Source organism: Rana temporaria, chromosome 5, assembly GCF_905171775.1.
Source record: "Rana temporaria chromosome 5, aRanTem1.1, whole genome shotgun sequence".
NCBI classification, from domain to species: Eukaryota; Metazoa; Chordata; class Amphibia; order Anura; family Ranidae; genus Rana; species Rana temporaria.
This window is the reverse complement of record NC_053493.1, coordinates 372,518,174-372,540,206: the sequence shown is the minus strand read 5'-3', so window position 1 is coordinate 372,540,206 and position 22,033 is coordinate 372,518,174. Positions and strand designations below refer to the sequence as shown.

Genomic DNA, 22,033 nt, shown 5'->3' with positions numbered 1-22,033 from the left:
TTTCTCTGATATAGCTAGAGCAATTTATATAAGAAGACTAAAACCAAACGGAGCTGCAAGGATACTCATATAATTGTCAAAGACTTACAGCTCCATCTTTTGTGGCTTACAGCTTGGTGCAATAGTAAATCATAGACAGGAATGAAAGGATTTATGAGTGCCTCTAAGGATTTTCTAGGTTTTTCATTTTAAATACTCTGAGTCTGGAAGAATAATTTACAGGGTTGAGAAAGCTGCACTCTCCTTTAGTAACTTGTCTAGTTATTAGAGTCTAATAATATTGGCTTCATAATGATATCAGCCACTTTGGGAATGGTGGTTATAATGGAACATTGGAAGAGAGATGCAGAAAACCATATTCTCGTGTGATATAAATTACCTTGCTAGCGATATTTTGCAAACCAATTTATGGATTTTCACTGAACTGAAATCTCATGCCAAAAAAGTAAAATGTGTACCAACAAAACATATATCTGAAATGTAGCATGGGCTATTTATGCCATCCATAAGCCATTTTGAGTCTTACTGATAGCGCGAGCTCCATATTTCTGCACATCCTAAAACACTATACAGAATATACTTTTTGGAGCATATGAAATTTGGATGCCTCAATGCTTAGTTTAAAGTCTCTCTATATATTTATTTTATTTATATAGCACTGACAAGAGAAGTAACTATAAATCACTGTGCCCCGTAACAAAAGAGATTGATTTCACAGTGGTGTGTATAGGTAAATAAGACTGAGAATGAGTGACTTCTAGAGAATGAGAGAAAGAGTGTCTGACTTAAAGAAAATAAGGCCTCGTACACACGATCAGTCCATCCGATGAGAATGGACCGATGGACCGTTTTCATCAGTTAACCGATGAAGCTGACTGATGGTCCGTCGCACCTACACACCATCGGTTAAAAAAACGATTGTGTCAGAATGGTGACGTAAAACACAACGACGTGCTGAAAAAAATGAAGTTTAATGCTTCCAAGCATGCGTCGACTTAAATCTGAGCATGCGTGGATTTTTAACCGATGGTTGTGCCTACTAACGATTGGTTTTGACCTATCGGTTAGGAATCCATCGGTTAAATTTAAAGCAAGTTTGCTTTTTTTTAACCGATGGTTAAATAACCTATGGGGCCCACACACAATCGGTTTTGACCGATGAAAACGGTCCATCAGACCGTTGTCCTCTGTTTAACCTATCGTGTGTACGAGGCCTAAGACTTCTCAGAAGGAACTCAGATAGACTATCCTGTAGAAAGAAAATGGCTAGTTTACGACTCCTTTGCACAGACACACTTATGTGACCTTTGATATCCATTTCATGGGGCTGAATCTCCGCAATTAGTACCAGTTCCATAAATCAATATATTCATTAGTACCACCTCTGATTTTTAAAAGAGTGTCAGCACCCACCAAACTGCACACATACAAGGTACAACAATTTAATTGCCGGAATGGACTATAAAACAAAAATATAAAACACCTCTGCATTCTTCAAACGATCAGATGTAATTTCTGATCTTCTGTCAAGATTTGAGGCACCATCTTTTGAGCACACTCAATCTTCGATCTGAGCATACAGGGGTACCTACCCTGTCAATATTTGCATCCATCCTTTGAGTTCTTGACTGCCCACGTCATTGTAGACATCTTCCCGCCCCTCCATAACCTGCCTATGCCATTCAAAAACACTAAATTTGTTCATGGAATGTTCACCATAAGCCCTTTGTAGGAGAGCTAAAGTTTCACTTGCACTGTTGCCAATTTTCACACAAAATTTGATGCTAATCTGCTGCTGTAGATTTCTATGACTCATTTCCTGCCAACAGCACAACACACACGTGTGTTTTTCCTTCTACTACTTCGTAAAGACCAAATCAACTGGTCTGCCAACCACTGCAAGTTAGAACATGTCTGAACAAGCTCGAGTGTGAAGGGCTGTGTGTGACTCACGACCATAGTGCTACGCCATGTACACACTAGGTCTTTCCAGGGCCACATGCCCCCGGGCCCCATAGCAGCCACTTGGACTGCTGTGACTACAGTCAAACCCTTGGCTGTGACTAGTTCTACAGCACTTTACAGGGTTCAAAGGCCTTTTATGTCTGTTTCTGCCCCGTGGCAGTTTTGCAATCTAATGTCCCCATCACACTCATACACACATGTGCAGACAGTTGGCAGTTTTGCACGAGAAGAAAATAATTCATCATACTAATCTAAACTATTCTAATACTATTCCTTTTATCCGAAAAAAACTACGTTATAAGACTACATAATTTATGCTACAATATATATATATATATATATATATATATATATATATATATATATATATATATATATATATATATATATATATACATACATATATTCATTCTCTGGTACAGTCTTCTGCTCTTCTGTTTATTTTTTTAACCATGTACTCACGCCTTTGATTATTCATTCATTCCACTACCCACAATAACTATTTATTTACCTAATTACTTACCCAAATGCTTTCTCAATATTACTTCATGAGGAATGTGCACCCTTATTTGTCTCTGTGTATTTTTTCTACGTATAGCTGGTATTTTCATTTTATGTGCCCAGCGTGGGTCCTAATTTGTTATCCTGGCTAAAGACCCCGCTCACTCCTCTCTGTCTCAAGTACATCCGTTCCAACTTCCAGCATTTCTGAATATTTTCTCCAGCTAACACATTAGTTCATCATAGTTTTAGAGTTGAAGGTTAGGGCATTGCAGTCAATTCCTGTTGCTGAGTGATGCTTGTTTTTGTCAAGATTATTCTGCTTTTTTTTTTTTTTTTTCTGCCGGTGTAATTTAGTAGTTTAGTCTGGTAGATGCTGAACACATGTAACTGTATGCAAGATTTTAAAGTGGCAAATTAATCTTATCTATATATCATTCTCAAAGATCAATGTGTTTTGACTTGCTGTATTAATAAATTATAATGCTTCCTCTTTAACTGTCATTGAAGAAAACCAGCATGGAAACAACTTTAGCAAATCACATGGATATTTCTGAGCAGCTTGAAGGTGTCAGAATAGTAAAAAAAAAAAAAAAACTCGGGGCAGATATGTTATAATAGGATAAAAACACATATATTACGTTGTTTTAGTAAAAATCTGAATCTGTCTTTATATTAGTTTAATGCAATCCCAGGAATATTTATTGATAGCACATTACTAAGCCGAGGTTTATTTTGTTATGTCCTATTTATGTCAAACATAACACTTATTTCATGCCATGCCCTAGTTATAATGTACATTGTGTCACCACGTAATCACAAGTTACAAACTGTTGCTCTCCTGTAGGCCTTTGTCTTAGGCCTCGTACACACGGACAGACTGTCCGCTGATATCGGTCCGCCGGACCGTTTTCAGCGGACATGTCCGCCTGGAGATTTCTGTCTGATGGTTGTACACACCATCAGACAGAAATCCGCGTGTACATGATACGCGGTGACGTGGCCGCGCCGTCGCCGCGACAATTATGCGGCGATGTGCGCGGCCCTGGAAGGTCAATGCTTCCACGCATGTGTCGAATCACTTTGACGCATGCAAGGGATGGCGGCCGAGCGGACATGTACGGTGAGTCTGTACAGACGACCGAACATGTCCAATGGACAGGCTTCCAGCGGACATGTTTCTTAGCATGCTAAGAAATTTTTGTCCGCTGTACGGTCGGCTGGACAAATGTCCGCTGGAAACCTGTCTGGTCGACCGAACATGTCTGCTGAAACTGGTCTGCGGACCAGTTTCAGCAGACATGTTCGGTCGTGTGTACGGGGCCTAAGGTACACTCAGATATGCTCTGCTGGCTGTAGAATCTCTATAATTGCAATTGTTATAACACATATAACAAAAAAGAAAATATATTCTACTTTAGGCCTACATACATACTAAAGAGTACATTTGTTGAAAGACAAATTCCTGGTGTGTAAAATAAGTGCCACTCAGTTTTGTTCCCAGTGCTGGACAGACAGACATATGAATACAGCATATAAAGGTTTTATGAAGTTGCCAATGTATATGATACCACCAGTAGGTGGCGCTACCGATGAAGTCTGCAAATTCAGCTCCTGGTGAAACAACAGGTCAAGCAACTGTTGTAGCTGGAATGACCCTACACAGATGTGTCACAAGCAGACAAGGGATTTGAAGGATTTACTGGCTTCCTATAAAGATAAACTATAATGTACTTTATTTATCTTCATTATTATTGTTGCACATTTCTCAACTGATCGTTTATGTCACCTTATTACTTAATACCTAAGAAATAATAATTTAATACACTTCCATGACATTGTGTTTGAAGAAAATACTGGGCTTTTGAATAGGAGGGCAGATGCCCACTTGTGGACTGCCTCTCTCTAAATGAAACTCCATGCAAAGGGGTTGATTTACTAAAGGGAAATCCACTCTGCACTTCAAGTGCACTTCAAGTGCACTTGTAAGTGCAGTCGCTGTAGATCGCTGTAGATCTGAGGTGAAGCTCTGAAATTAGGGGAAGCTCTGCTGATTTTATCATCCAATCATGTGCAAGCAAAAATGCTGTTTTTTATTTTCCTTGCATGTCCTCCTTTGATCTACAGTGACTGCACTTGAAAGTCCACTTGCAATGCACTTGTAGTGCAAAGTGGATTTGCCCTTTGTTAATAACCCCCAAAGTGTATGGATTAAAGACAGAAAAGGGGTTGTGTTCCTCCTGTGACTCCTACAACTGAGTAGAACCAACCAGAGGGGATCAAACTAAAGCTGGCCACCCACAGATTCAATTTCATTCCATGGGCGGCCATGATACTTAATTTTTTTTATTACTTAATTATTTATTATAGATTTGGTTTATGTAAACACAGAAGAAATCATCTGGAAAAACTGTTTATATTAATAATAATAATAATTATTATCAACTTGCCGACCACAATACGTATTTATACAATATATATGCCTGAGAAACAATCCAACAGTGCTGCCAGCTGGCCACAGAGGCGATCAAAGAGTAGATCGCCTCTATAGGCTTGGAGGACCGGAGAGACGTCATGGCGTCACTTCCAGTACAGGGTGGAAGTAAACAATTTTTTTTTTTAACGCAAAAGATCTCTTGCTTTTAAAGGTAAAGAAGAGATTTGGGGTCTTTTTGACCCCAGATTTCTTCATAAAGAGGACCTGTCGTCCATATTTTTATTACAAAGGTTTACATCCCTTGTATTAGGAATAAAAGTCATAAAAAAAGTGTAAAAATAAACAGTAAAATAAATAAGATAATGCCCCATTTGTGCCCCATTCCTCCGTGCTCGCGCGCAGAAGCACGCATATGTAAACATTGTTCGCACCACACATGTGAGGTATCGCAGCGAACATTAGAGCGAGAGAAATAATTGTAGCACTAGACCTCCTCTGTTACTCTAAAGAGGTTACCTGTAAAGGCATTTAAAACTTTGCCTATGGAGATTTTTAAGTACCGTAGTTTGTAACCATTCCACGCGTTTCTGCAATTTTAAAGGTATCTCTTAATTCGACGTAACATAATTTATCATATTATACAAGGAAATTCGATTTATATGTGTTTTTTTATATTGGCTAAAATGTATTTTTCCCCAAAAATTGTGTTTGAAAAAATGCTGCGCAAATATCGTGTGACATAAAAAAATGCAAGGTTTTATTCTCTATGGTCTCTGCTAATTTTTATATATATATATATATATATATATATATATATATATATATATATATATATATATATATATATATATAATGTTTGGGGGTTATAAGTAAATTTCTAGCAAAAAATGATGAAAACTGTAAACAAAAAGTACCAGAAAAGGCCTGGTTTTCAAGAGATAATTATTGATATTATTGTTGTTAATATTATTTATTATATGATAATTTTGGTTTATTTAAATGCAAAATAAATTAATTGTCTGGGAAGTATAAACAAACTTCACAGATGCTTCACATATCAAATGTCCCTGCATATAAATGTAGCTGTATGTATTTAGAAGGGGTCAGAGTATCTACTTGCGCTAAACAAAGCTAAACTAGGTGCACCTAAATGCAGGTAAATGCACAATGTGAATTATACTAATAAAATCATTGCGTGCATTTTAAATGCATTTAAAAATGTTCTATAATTGCACATAAATGAAGGTACTTAATTGATATTGTGAAGGCGCATAGAAGTAAAGAAAACTCTATAGCTCCCCCTGCTGGCTGGTGTGTGTAAAGTAATTATAAGATATCCATATGCTATATTAGAGTTATCTGGCTATTAAGAAATATAAAATTTGGATGGTATGAGGCAGAGTTTAGAAGAAGAAACAGTAGAGTCAACAGATAGATGGGAGAGATGGAAAGTGTTTAAAAAGACAGGTAGATATGCAGAAGTGTTTAATCCCTAGACAGAGGGAACAGTAAATATTATATAAATTTATAAAATGTAAGAGGTAGAAAAGGGGTGGATGGGGGAAGTGTTTGGGGGGAGAGGGGTGGGTTGAGGGGAGGCGGGTGGGAGAGATGGGGTACTTCTAGATGGATAACCCAGAAGTAAATAGGATATAAAGAATGTAAAGGATAGAAAGAATATAAAGAATGTAAGAGGGTACATGGAATTTATTTAGGCAAAATTTAGATTTTGTATCCGTGTATTTTTAATAAAATAAAATAAAATAAAGTAAAAATATATTTTTATATATATATATATATATATATATATATATATATATATATATATATATATATATATATATATATATATATAAAATACAACTGCTAATCTTTAGAACATTATCAAATATTAATAAAAATGTGTATACAACACTATACATTTCCTTTACACGTGTACCCTAAACCAGGGTTCATATAATCTCAGGTTCAACCTTTAGATGCCAATAGGTAATTTTTTATTTTAAAAGAACATCTCAATGCTGCTATTTTAATATGTTCTCCAATAGAAGTATTTTTCTTACAATTTCTTACATTTTTTTTTATATCAGAAAAAAACGAAAATTGAAAAGATAAGTCTTAATTTTCCAGAAGTGAGCCTATTGCCAGCATGAAACTTCAATCCACAACGAGCGCGTATTAGAAAGCTGTAGATTTAAAACTTGTCCACCATGATCAAACTGGATTTATGGCACATCATAACTCCCCAGACACCATCCTGCAGCTTATTAATTTAATAGACTCCTGTCCATTCCGTGATGTTCTGGCCATGACAGTTTCTTCAGATAAGGCAAAAGGCTTCTGACAGCAGAGAGTGCGGATATATTTTCCTCTGTTTTCCTTCAAGCAGCAATGGTAACGTCTTGTACTCAGGCTTTATTTCTTCCTCAGTGGAAATAAACTTTGAGTATTTGCTGTATTTGTAATATTCTTTCTGGGTGTTTTCCATTTCTGTTTGTAGTTAATAAGGGATCCCACATACACCAATCAAAACCATCTTTCAATGTTTTTCTGCTCCAGCTGATGAAGGTGAAATCTGGCTAGCTGTAGATTTTGTGACTTTGCACTAGGGGGCACTGTTGGCAGAGAGGCTGCTTATTCATTCTATTGCAGAGCAGGTTGAACAACAGTGTCCTCTAGTGGAAATGCTCCCCTGTCATAATGTGATGCCCTTTCTGCTTCTGACTCCCACACCGACTCTAGCACAATCAGTTACAGGGATTCTGTGTGAAAGACAATTATGGGATTCCGCACAGGAGAATGGACCAAGAGCAACAGTGTGAGATTGGCTAATGACATCAGACTCAGAAGCACAGGAGAAGGGACCAACAGCAATGGTGTGAATGTGGCTGATGATTTCAGACTCAGGAGCATCGAAGAGGGGTCCAATGGCCATGCTGTGAGTGTGGCTAATGATGTGAGACTCAGAAGCACTGGTAAGGAAACCAACTGCAATGGTTGGCTGTGGCTGATGAGGTCAGACTCAGGAGCTCTTGAAAGGGGACCAACAGCAATGGTGTGAATGTGGCTAATGATGACCATTTTAGAAGCACAGAAGAAGGGATCAACTGCAATGGTTGATTAGGTCAGATGATGTCATACACAGGAGCACCATAAAGGGAACCAACAGCAATGGTATGAGTGTGGCTGATGATGTCAGACTCTTGAGCGCCTGAAAGGGGACCAACAGCAATGGTATAAGTGTGACATGATGTCAGACTAAGAAGCACGGAAGAGGGAACCAACTACAATGGTTTGTGTTGGCTGATTCTGTCAGACTCATAAGCTACGGAGAGGCGACAAATCAATGGTTGACTGTGGCTGATGATGTCAGACTCAGGAGCACCAGAGAGGGGACCAACAGCAGTGGTGTCAGTGTGGCTGATGATGTCAGACTCAGGAGCACTGGAGAGGGAACCAATGAAAATGATGTGAATGTGTATAATAATGACTGACGCTGAAGCACTGGAGAGGGAACCAACTGCAGTATTTGGTTGTGGCAGATGATGTCAGACTTAGGCGATCTAGAGGGGACCAAAGGCAACTGTGTCAGTGTGGCTGATTAAGTCAGACTCAGGAGCATCGGAGAGGAGACCAATGGCAATTACGTGCGTGTGACTAATGATGTCCAACTCAGAAGTACAGATGAGGAGACCAACTGCAATTGCTCATTGTGACTGATAATGTCAAACTAAGGAACACCAGAGAGGGGATCAATGACTATGGTGTGCATGTGGCTAATGATGTCAGACTTAGAAGCACAGGTTATGGGACCAACAGCAATGAAGCGGACTCAAGAGTACAAGGGAGCCAACCTACAACAAAGGCATGAACACAGATGATGATGTCAGCTTGACATCATAAGCCACCCGCAAACTATTCCCATTGGACTGCTCTACTGTTTCCAAAACAGCATATATACTAGTTTGGTCAGCCGCACAGAACCTCTGTGACTGACTTGCTAGTTTGTCATGCAAGACTCAAAACCATTTTCAATAGGAGGTAACAGATTGGTGGCAACTGTTCAGAATAATGATACCAAGCTAACACATTAACCAAGACAACACCTCCATAATAAGGCCTCCTACCTATTCAAGTTACAATTCACCCCTACCCCCACCCCCATCTTTTGGTTAGTATCTTCAGGTGACTCCAGAGCACATTTGAGATCTAGGACCTCAACTTTTTCAGAAGAAACGTGTCAAAAGGCTTAATTTTTATCACTGGATCAGACTTTGCACCCTAAGCTATACCAGCCTTCTAGAATCTTTTACTTAGAAAATGTTTGTGTTTTATTGGTTTAAACCTGGCTCAGAATATTAAGTATATACAGTAAGTAGGTTTACATTGCCTCCAATAGGCATAGACCTACTGAGGCTGATGGTAAATCCATCATTGAGTTGGACATTTATTTTAATTCATTGGCTTTAGAGCTTGCAATTGTGGCCTTTAGTACAGTGGAGAATATGTCACATGTCACCAGATTACCGCCACTGTCCAATCTGGAACATCTCCCTTCCTCTGCCAAACAAAGGAACAGCCTGAGACATTCCTGTAACATGTTGGTTTTTACAGCCCGGCATTATCCTGTGGAGCTGTGCAATCAATTACTGTTATACCACCATCATTAATAATTTTCTTAATGAAAATGATTCTGTTGATCTCCGCTGTATTTTAATTATCAGAGTTAAGCATAATTACATTGCAGCTCTGAGCTGGCATGTACACTCCTTTAGGGCGCAATTTTGTTTTAACACACTGATAATGTAATTTTACATTGTGTCAGTTGTTTAGTTATTATCCAGTCGTACAATTCCGCTGTATTCCTGATAACAGATAATAACCTTAGTACCTACCATATCCTGAAGTCATTTAAAAAGCAATATTGGAATTTCTTAACTAGCTAACTTAATCGTCTTATGAATGTATAATTCCCATTGCTAAATATTTGTCCCGCCACCCTGCTTTAATAATGCCTCTAAACGCAGGTAACCATACATGTAATGAGAAAAGGAAGATAATTGTGTTTCTTTACACAAACATGGTCTGGTCTTGCTATTGTTACAGATCGCCACAGTTGCTGTCTTAGAAATTCAAAATTTAGCAGGCATTTTCAAAGACAAAGGGCAATATGAAATCACCCAGAACAACAAATCACAGCATGTCCTTCACTGACCTGATGCCATAAAATTAAACTTGATTGGCTGTGCATTGTCATGGCTGTCTACCAACATTCCATTTGTTATTACATTACCATTTTTTTGTTATTGGACGATCCTGATTTGCACCACAGTTCCAAAGCATTCAAAAATGCCAATTTGTCCTACAGTACAGTTGGGTCTTTGCTCCAAACCGCACACAGACTAAAAAAGGATTGGACTGCAGACCGATGATGTTGGAGCATCCAATGACATTTAATGAGAAAACAAAAAGGACAAAGAGCACATACAGGAAAGCTTTCCACTAGAGGCAATGACATTTTTACCCATTTCACCCCCTACAGGGTTTAATCACTACAAATAAACACTGTAGGGATGAAATGCATCAGTGGTGTGGGAGGTTTTCCTGGGTGTTCTGTTTTTCCCTTTTGCTTACTCATTAAACAGGAGCTCCACCCAAAAGGGAAAGCTCTGCTTGTTTGCCTCCTCCACCCTCCGCTGTCACATTTGGCACCTTTCGGAGGGGGGAGGGAAGGCGGGTACCTGGTTTTGACATCAAACGCAGCTACTCGTATTTTTTGGAAACACCTGATTAGAGCCATAGGCAAATTAATATTTATTTTCCTAACACTGCACCGCCTCTCAGCCAATCAGGTGTTACCTGTCACCTGATTGGCTGAAACGACAGGCACTGTGATTGGATGCTGCCTATCAGGCTTCCAATCATAGCAAAGGACAGGAAGAGAGGACGGGAGAAGACATTGAGGAGCGGGGAGGACAACGCTGTGACCCGATGCCCCACGAGTCAAGGTAAGTGCACACTGCCAGCATTTGATGGGCACAGTAGCAGCAATTGATGAGCACACTGGCAGCAATTGATGGGCACAGTAGCGGCAATTGATGAACACACTGGCAGAAATTGATGGGCACAGTGTCAACAATTGATGGGCATAGTGTCAGCAATTGATGGGTACAGTAGCTGCATTTGATTGCACAGTGGTGGCAATTTATGGGTACAGTGACTGCGTTTGATGGGCACAGTGGCTGCATTTGATGGCACAGTGGCGACAATTGATGGCACAGTGGCTGCGTTTGATGGGCACAGTGGCTGCGTTTGATAGCACAGTGGCTGTGATTAATGGGCATAGTGGCTACGTTAGATGGGCACAGTGGCTACGTTTGATGGGCATAGTGGCTGCGTTTGATAGCACAGTGGTGGCAATTGATGGGCACAACAGCTGCGATTGATGGGCACAGTGGCTGCAATTTATGTTTTTTTTTTCAGTTTGTTTGCGCCCCCCCAAAAATTTTGAGCACCAGCCGCCACTGAATAAAGGGGTAGGCAGCTTGGGGGTGGGGTGCTGCAGACTGTGACCATATTCCATGTAACACCTTAAATATAGGTGTCAGATAAATATTCATGACCTAGAGAATAATCCTTCCCACACTGATTACTGGAACCCCCATCCAGAAACAGGCTGAATCAATCAACCCACCAGGCTTAGGGAAACATAGAGGACCCAGAATACACTTTAATTTTATTAGGGAAATAATATCCTTCATGGCAGTACATTTTTTAGATACAGTATGTTTTACATTGATATTCAACAATAAAATGTTTTATGTGTAAAAAAAAATTGTCTTTAGTTATAAAAACACTGAATGGTAGGCAAAGGCTATGTTGGGCTGTGAACATAATTGGTAATTTAATCTGATTGTTAATTAATGAAAACCTTTAATAGTGAATCGGATTAAATCTGCTGTCACTATGAAAATATTAATTTTAATATTTGATTATTGTATTATATTTTTTATATTTTTTACCAAAAAAACACATAAATTGTTTATTTTGAAACTGCATAAATAAAATTATGCTATCGTGGATGATTGGCACAACAATGAGAATTGTCCATTCTGTCAAATCATTTTTCTCCATCTAAAGAGATCAAAAGATCAATATTTGCTAGGTTTGTTTGAAGCATCAAAACAATCAGTTCATCAAAAAATTGTATCAATATGTGTATGGCGTGCACCATAATAGCTCTGCATTATTCTGTGTGCAGTCAAGGGGACTGTCCCTGTATCCCCCAGCAACCAATCAAAATCTTTGTTTCATTAGCATTTTATTATGCCAAATGAAAAATATTTTAAATGCCATGATGCTTCCAGCTTTTATATCATATCTATGCCTTCCCATAGAATTAAAAGGCCTGGGTAGGTTTCTACGTAATGTTTATATTGTGCAAAAAGATATGACAAGCGCATCTTCCTCAGATGTCTTTCTCCTGACTTGGCATTTAAAATATGTTTTAACAGCACAAATGCACACAGCTTTCTGCCCTGTGATCAGAGGTGTGGGGTCACGGCAGAGAAATTCTGCCAAGTTTAACTCATTCTGTATCTAGCCGCGTCTACAAAATGGATCTGCTGCTACTCGATGATTAGAAAGGGGTCTGTAGACAGGGCAGAATGGTCGGCTTCCCATTTTATTTTATTTTTTTCCACATTCCACCACCACATACTTACGTTTTTGTGAGTATCAAGTTCATCACTGCTATTCATTAAAGCCGAGCTCTAGGTAAAAATCGAAATACCCAAAATACATATATCAGAGCGGTTTTACCTGCTAAAGGCTTGGCATTTCTGGCAATCCAGTGCTGAGATTTACACAGCTTTTCCAGATAGCACAGCCCTGTCTGGCAGAGAAGAGGGCTGGATTTATTCTCAATTGCTGTTTCACTTCCACTTACAGGATTCCCAGCAATGTAAGTCATGGGTCTCCAAACTTTCTTACAAAGGGCCAGTTGACTATCTGTCAGACATTTGGGGGTGGCCGGATTGTGACCGGTGTTAGTGAAACATATGCTGGTGTCAGCAGGAATAGTGCCTCATCACTGGGGCCAGTAGGAGGAATAGTGCCTCATCATTGGTGTCAGTAGGAAGAGTAATGCCTTATTATTGGAATCAGTGTGGGGAATAGTGACCCATCATAGGTATTATGGGGAGGAATAGTGTCCCATTGTTGGTATCAATTGGAGGAATAATGTAGCAAAGGGCCACAGTTTGGAGACCTCTGATGTAAGCAAATGGGGTCAGTTATTTCACTGGCTTTTATTACTGCTATGGTTCAGACCAAACCAAACCAGCTAATCCATAGGGAGTTGAGAATCTTCACACAATTTCTGTTCATTTTGGATACCCAATCAAGTGCAGATGAAATAAGTAAACAGGAATGTGTTTTTATTTAATTAGATCATTTATGTGATTTTCCGCAATTTATTGTGTGAGATTCTCAAGTCCATTAGTAATTCAGTATATAGTTTATGGTGCCATGAACACATCACTTAATAGTTCTTAGCCTAGAGTAGTTGTCCCTTTTGCCCCTATAATTCCAGCACTGCCCTCACCATTAACCCTCTTCTTACACAAACTTTAAGGCACCTTTCACATGGGCAGCCAGTTGGTGGTAAAAACAGGTGATCCACGTTATAACTGCCCTCCTACATTATGCTGTGGAGGCAGTAAACGTTGCTTAGGGTGCAGGCCTTGGGGAACTGTACAGTGCACGTACCTCCATGTGTCACCATGGGGTTGGCTGTCTCTTGCTGGCTCTTGCAGGCAGCCCTCTGATGATGTACATGAGCATCATCAGGGGGGCTAGCTGCAAGAACCAGGAAGAGACAGCTGGCTCCTGATGACGTTAGATAAGAATATGAAGGTGCAAGACTGGGTGTGCAGCAGCTGAGCCCTAAAGGACACCACTGGATTTTCTGGGTGTGCATTTTTTTGATAACCCAACAAAAAAGGTAAGAAATAGGAAAAAATAAATAGTGTGAAGGGGGGTGGAACTTAAAATAGAAAAAGGGCAACCAGGCAGGTTTTTTTTTTATTGCACAAGAGATATACTATTTATGCATAATCAGGTCAGTGAACAATGCTGACATATGTCAGGATGAATGAACCTAGGGCCTCTAATAGTGGGATAGAGCCAGCTTCCCTGTGCTGGGCCCAACCCCACCAGTTTAGCAAAGGTTCTAAACCCTGAGGAAGACTAGGAGAAAAGGTTTAGCGAGGGGGCTTGTGGATCAATGGAGGAGAGGTGAGCATAGTTCCCCCTTAAAGCACCACGCAAGCCTTCCAATAATTATGTGCACATTTATAGACCTTGAGCATACTTACGGAGCTGACACATAAAAACACAGCTATTTATTTAAAGGTAATTCCATCTTCCAGTACTGTGAAGCAATAGCGCTGTGCGCAGACCCCTTTATCTTTTATCACACAACGCTGTTTTTGTTTGTGAACAAACAGTTAACTTCAATTCTATGCATAATAAATCTGCTTATTGTAACTTGGGTCATCTAAGAGCAGGGAGCGTCGACGGAGATACGTGGAATTGTGGTATCTGAGATAAACGGCGATAGCTCGGAGCCGAGAGCGCTCCCTCCATTGTGCGCATTCCTACACAACAAATGTTATGTTTTACAGAACCTGACACACGTTATTTAAATGCAAATTGATGCTGTGTATTTATATATTTAATATTTCATTTGGCACTTTCAAAGGCTTCTGAAGGTTAAAAAGAAACCCACTTCTGAGTGTGTAAAATGTAATGATTAAAAGAACAACTTGTAATTGTTTCGAGGAAGTTTTTCTGAAACTCTTTGATGTTCCGATTAATGTTTCGGATGTAAATAATTTGATATGAACGCCTGTTTGCTTAAATTCTTGGGCTTTATCATTTTTTCCCCTTTTTACAGCAGTCAGTAGGTTGCCTTGGCAAAAAAATATTTCATCTTAGTGTGCCTGTACGGCTGTAAAACCGCCAAGAAAATGTGTAAAATCGTAATATATTCTGTGAAATCTACAAAGAGGTAATCAAAGTTACTTCAAGGCACAACTAGGAGTTGTCTTGGTTGACAATAGCCGGTATTAACATAAGGGACTGGAGTGCTAAGCATTGCATGTTCATACTGGGGGGTGCCTGTGTTCCTTAAAGAGAACCTGTCATCTCTGAACTTATGCAAGAATTTGAATCTTCATTTGTATTATAATTGCATATGCTTGAAGATGAATTTGCAAAGCGAAATGGCCCTATGGGGGTCTTACAGATGCTGCCAACACATTCTTTTTCCGGGCAAGCATAGATAAGCATGGATAATGGATAACGGAATTATGATTTATTTAAGCACTTTTCTCCATGGGGATTTAAAGAACTTTATCTGGAGCAGATGGTGAAGCAGCCATTGTGGGCATGCAATGGCCTGGTGTGGGTGGCGCCACAGGGGCAGTTGCCCTGGCGCCAAATTCTTAGGGGAGCAAAAATATTCAATCAGGGGTACTTCCAATCAGGCACTTTCCCCACATGTCCTTGGGAGGTTTTTTTTTTTTGGGGGGGGGGGGGGGCTGGTTCCCTAGTGCCACAATCTCACCCTCTGCAGCAGCTGGGATTTCTCCTGGTTCCTGTATAGTGGTCTAAAATGTTTATGTTGATGATTGTGGAGGAATAGTTATAGCTAGCTGATGACAGATTTAAAAAAGCTTATCAACACTCCCCGAAAAACCCTATGTCAATGCTGGGCAGTGCATTTTGTTCTGATAATTAGCCCACAGCAATGGTTTGTGTTGTTTTCTGTTAAAATATAAGAACAAACTATATTGGAAAAGTTCATCGCTGAAGCCCAGTTCACACTATTACATAGCAGGAACAAGCCTTTTTAAAATGCCTTTTTCACACGATTCTGCATGTCGCAAAGTGTAGCCCATTCACTTGAATAGGCTGCCCTTCGTGTGTTTGGGAAAAAAGCTTTACACGATTTTTAAAGAAGCATGTTTCCGCAATTGCTGCACAATCCTGATGTGAGACAATCGCGGGAAAATTGCATAATGTTTGGGTGCCAATAAAGGATAATGGCACCCAAATGCATGCATCCTATTGTGCTACGATTGCCATGCAGTTTGGGATTGTGGACAGAATTGCAATGAAGTGTGAATGGAGCTTACTCTGATTTCACTGCACGCTGTGACCTTCCAACAGTGTGCATTAGATGCTGGAACAAGGCAGATAAAACATGCCTCATCTCCTGGCTAGGAGACATCTATCCTCATATCTGGCTCTTTCTTTCCCCTCCTTTTTTTCATTAAATAATGCAATTTTCTTTTCTGCAAGCATGGGTTGCAGGAACAAAAATTGCTTCATTACCCCCATCAACACAGTCAGTGTTGATGGGGGAATCCATCCTGTGGAGCTATTGTGTTCTCCAGGCAGGGGGGTGCAGGGAGCCGTCCTTGCTGGGAGAACACAGTGATTATTGCTGGGGGCTATAGCTGCTGGCTGGAAATAATTGCATTAAAAAATCCGACATTCTGGTTGTATAATCAGTCTGTCCATAGATGATTCAAATCTCATCTGATTCAAACCATCTATGGGAGTGTCTGCCTGCACCATATAGAGAGCACAGAGACCAAGTGATGATGTCACTGGGTCAAATAAAAGGTACTGTGTTTGCCCGAAAGTAAGACCTAGTGTTATTTTCCAGGAGGGCTGCAATATAAGCCCTACCTCGAAAATAAGCCCTAGTTTAAAATGTTTGTAAAATCCTATAATCCATTATATTACAGTATTATATAATGTACAATGTGAGTGTTTCTGTAATGTAATTGCAGGGCAGAGCTCCAGCAGGTCACAAAAGCACAGAGCGGCGATATAAAGAAGGTATTTGGCACAACTATATTACAGAAACACACATTGTACATTATATAATACTGTAATAGAGTGGATCAAAGGATTTTCCAAGCATTGTATGTCAGTTCACACTGGGGATTCCTGACAGGCAGGGAGGGAGAGGGGGAGAGAAGACAGCACATTACATGGTAAGACCTACCCCGAAAATAAGCCCTACTGTGTCTTTTGTTGCCAAAATTATTATAAGACCCGGGCTTATTTTCAGGGGGAAACACTGCATATAATGAAAACAGCAGGTTTTATTTAAAAAATCTCATTAGAAGCATGATATAGTAAGAAACAATAGCCCCCAGTGTAACAGTAAAAGGTGAGAAAAGTATAGGACCGTATGGACTCCTAATTCATCCATGCTATCAGCGGTAAAGTTATAAAACCATGAGTAGTATGTATTTATTTCAGAGCAAAATGAATGGTTCTACATGACAGATCTCAGTATATCAATATGTTTACAAGGTAGCGGGGATCAGGCTAATCTCTACAGGTGCAACCACCGGCTGTTCCCGAAATAAATAAATAAAAAACACAAACATCACACACAAATGTGAGCCTGAAATGAAGAAAGATTAACTATGCACTTTAACAGCATATAATGTATTGGAATAATCACAATTTGTATAAATACAGATTTAAAGGGTCCAGACGCAAAAAAAAAAATGTATTTATAGGTACTAAGTCACGCAAAAGCTTCTTGTATGCCTTGTGGACTTTGGTGATGAGATCTCTACACATATTTTCCCAACTCCACCTACTTTATGTATTCTTCTCACGCTGATTATTGATCTGTCTATTTAGCAGGGGGGGTCAAGCTAACTTGCCTTGCTTCATAATGCCCATGATAGGAGTCAGAGCTGACTATAGGGGTCTTCCATTAGAAGTAAATAAAAGAAGATGGGATATATGCACTACTCACCCTGCCCATGCTGCCGAACTCCTCTCCTCTCAATGTGGAGAAATCTTCCGCTGAAGTCCACACTGAAACTGACACTTTTCTCCATGTTCCTCCACAGTTCTCAGTGGATCCCCACTTGCACCTCCACCCTTTACAGGATACAGTAGCAGTTTTGTAGTTAGTGGAAAGAACCAGTAAAAGCCATGAGCAGCCCGGAAGGTTGACACTCCAGGAAGTGTCAGTTTCAGTGCAAACATCAACAGAAGATTGTTTTCAGCATCAGAAAGGAATCTTGTCTTTTTCTACAGGTAATGGATTGAATTTTGACAAAATAATGTATGCTAGAAAACACATTACCCACCCCTGTAGGACGTCATTTCCACCCCCTCGCGCTCCATGCTGGTTCCAGAAGCCGGGCTGCCATCTTACCAGTGACCGGGTCCCATTGCTGCAGTTCAACATGCAGGATCAGGATTCCAGCTGTGATGAGCCTTATATCAGATACCGTCAATACTGTCAATGCTTTTAATCTGTTTCCCTCTACACTAAATATCGCTGCTGCACTTAGAGGTGCCTTTCTTCTTTGTTTTTTGTCCAATAGAGTTTGTCTCCTCTCTTCAAAGAGCTGTCCTAGAGCCTGGCTACCGCTTGTTACCCTCACTGCTCATTGGACTATTACAAACAGCTCTGTGGAGAAGCCCACATCCCCAGTGTGCCCATACTTCAACAGGTCAAACGTCAAACAAGCTCAATAGCTATGGGGAGGCAGCTCCAACACAGCGAGGCTTTTCTTGATGGGCACCCAACTGTAGCTCAAACCATAGAAATACACATCGTAGCACCAGACCAAAACCACATAAAAGAGTCCAAGATCATTTTATTTTTGGTAATAAAGTCATATAAAAACTGCCAACACATTTGGGGGCCACACCATTCACCCTTCATCAAGGCTCAACACAGGATAAAACTTGTATGGAGAAAGCAGTGGCTACGCAAATCTGTTAGAACCTGTAATAAACTCTCCATATAGGGGGTGGGGGGGGGGGGGCTTGACCACAGTTGCTGAGTAGTGTTGGCTGTTTTAATATGATCTTTTTTTACCAACAATTAAAATGATCATGGACTCTAAATTACCTGGTTTTGGTCTAGAACGCTTTACTGTATTTTTACATCTTTGCAGAGTGAAATGGCCACTTTAACATATTTTCTTGTGTCAAATCATATAATACAATTATTACAATAATACAATTATTTTAGACAGACTGGTTGTGGCAGTACAGTATTTCCTTAAATAAAAAACAAGGTTTATTTATACAGCATATTTTATGCATGCATATCAATATTTTTTTAAAACAATGAAATTCTGTGATTCTCTCCAAATAAATATATGCAATCTGATTTGAATCAGTAAACAGAAGTTTGTGAGATATAGTCAGCTGACATAACATTACCATCCCACTTTGTAAGCCTTCCTATTGGTCCTATTGGCAAGTGGGTGGAGCCAAGATAAACTAATGCAGGGAAAAAAATCAAAATTTCCAGATCTCTGATTCTATCGATAACGCTGACTTTTTCACTGAAGGCTCTGACTTTGCATTTTTTTCAAATTTTCTCAGTTTTATAACAGGTTTACTTAAAAAAAATATGAATGAATGAATGAATAAACACATACATAAACAAATTGAAATTAGATGTGCATTGTCTAACACATAAAATTTAAAGGGTAGATCCACCCAAATGTTTTTTTAATTCTTATCAGTGCTAAGAGTTGAATCACATAACGGTTTATTATGGTGATGAGATCTTGTGTTTGCATCCACGTACAAGCCCTGACTATTACAACTCTATCTGCTAGTTTTTTTTTTCTCATTTCTTTGTGTGTTATGAAGAATGTAACATGGAGAACTGGCCACTCCAGTTTAATGTGAGCAGCAGTAGATCTGGGAACTATAATATGGAGATGTCACCATTAGCATTCGCCAAAAATATAAGAACTCAGCAGGTGACTACTACCATTCTTTTCTAACTACAACGGGCTCACATCTGATTCTACCTACAACCTTATACCTACCTAACATGTTTATAACTCAGCCTAAGATTCTTTGAATTTCTTTCTGGAACACAGAGGTTTAAATCTTCTTTCAATCTGAACCAGTCAACACATTTGCTTTACCTTGAGTGTATCTTGTCACCCTTGATCCTACCACATTATCGGGACTTGTGGACAGGCATTCTGCTCTTATTCTCAATGGTTAGGATTATGATTGCCAGAAGCAGACTATGAATTGTAGGCCTAATGCCATAAATACAGTAGAGAAATATGAATGGTACCACAGCGGGTGTAGATAGCTTCTATATTGTCTTACAGTCGATTCATAAGCACCATGCTTGATGACAAAGATTTATGTAACCTGCCCAAAAACCCAAGGTGATACCATCTATATTTCTATATAAGCGCGCAAAGTGTACAGCTCCCCATACCAGTGGCTGGGTGAGTGCGTGGAGCTTTTGCTTTGCATTCCATCAGTAATCAGCGCAAACGTTGTCAAGCTTAACATTGATGAATTTACTCCTCTGGGTTAAGATGCAGAGATTAAACAAACCACAATAATACAGAAAATGTTGTTTGCTTTACCATTCTTGGTGTCAAAATGCTTAAATGGAAGACCTACAAGTAGGAAACCAATTACTGGAAAAAAAAATCGACTGTAAACACAAAGCTTTGCAGGGGTGTCACATTTTCTCTTTCTATCTCTCCAGTATGGGTCAGTATAACACATTTTTCAAATTTCACAAGTACAAGGTATGGATGTACTTTAGTCTTCATATGCCATGGCAGCAAAAAGTACCAACATTGACCTAAAGTTGACTTACAGCATTAGAAATTGGGTGTTCCATTCTGAAAAGTGCTTTATATAATATTTTGTGATAATCTGATTCGTTGGTCTTTCCTGTTAAAAAAAATGTACTGTTGGAAATATGTAGACTACCATTGGTGACCTCCCCTTCTAAAAGTGCGAGCTGCCTGGCTGTCTGTTCTGACTGTAGTGCATGCAAGTTCCTGGTCAGTGACTGAAAGATTATGGAAGGCAGATACAAATAAAGCAACTAGTAGTTTCAGAATGAGGTCTGCAATGGCAGCCTCTCCATTTCTCTCAGTACGGGTGAAGTTTAACCCACAATCAGCTTAAATCAGCTAAATATATTTCAGGAATACAAAAGGTGTGCAAAGTCTTAGGGCTCGTTTTCACTAGTGTTGCTCTCTCAGAAAACGATTGTGGTGGATCACTCTTCAGAGATTGTTTGACAGGTGGTGAGGAGGCATTATATCGTCTCCGTACCACCTGTTTTAACCACCAAAACCTGCACTGTGGCTGTTGTGAGGTGGCCTTATTCACTTGAATGAGTTGTGTTCAGTTGGTTGCACTGCCTACTGAATGCGAGGGAGAGCATTTTTGCCATACCACAATGCTTAATGCCGCGTACACACGCTCGGAATTTCTGACAACAGATGTTCGATGGGAGCTTGTTGTCGGAAAATCTGACCGTGTGTAGGCTCCATCAGACATTTGCTGTCGAAATTTCCGACAACAAAAATTTGAGAGCTGGATCTCAAATTTTCCGACAACAAAATCCATTCTCTTAAATTCAGATTGTGTGTAGACAATGCCGATGCACAAAATTCCATGCATGCTCTTCCATGTATGAGACGGAAGTGCTCGGTCTGGTAAAACTATCGTTCGTAATGGAGATAGCACATTCGTCACGCTGTAACGGACTGAAAAGCACAAGCTGAAAAGCGCGAATCGTCTCTCACCAAACTTCTACTAACACGACTGGTATTGAACTCCCCTTTAATAGTGTAGTTGTACGTGTTGTACGTTCCTGCGTTCTTGGCGATCGGAATTTCCGACAACATTTGTGCGACCATGTGTATGCAAGACAAGTTTGAGCCAACATCCGTCTGAAAAAAATCCACGGTTTTGTTGTCGGAATGTCCGATCATCTGTACATGGCAAAAGCCTTGCGCCTATGGCATGTGTATACCTCAATACGACTGCCTTTACGGCTTTGATAGGGCAGTTTGCGGGATGTAACAATATGGCTTAAGAGTGTGATTCTACCAACCCCCAACCACAAGGTTAAACAGGGCCCTATAGTTTATGTTCCTAAGTAAGCAGCCACAGCATGAGTAAAAAGCCTGTCCCCTGCCAGCGTGATGTAGAGAATGACCCTTGCTGTGTGGAAGCAGTGTTATTTTAGCAGAAGTCCGACATGCCTTTTGTAATTCTCAAATC

General features: G+C 39.8%; 1 protein-coding gene across 1 annotated transcript in view; it reads right to left on the bottom strand.

Moving 5' to 3' along the window:
• ZFPM2 (zinc finger protein, FOG family member 2) overlaps nucleotides 1-22,033 on the bottom strand; it is a 486,407-nt gene that overhangs the window by 171,238 nt on the left and 293,136 nt on the right. The gene's annotated exons all lie outside the window — the stretch shown is intronic.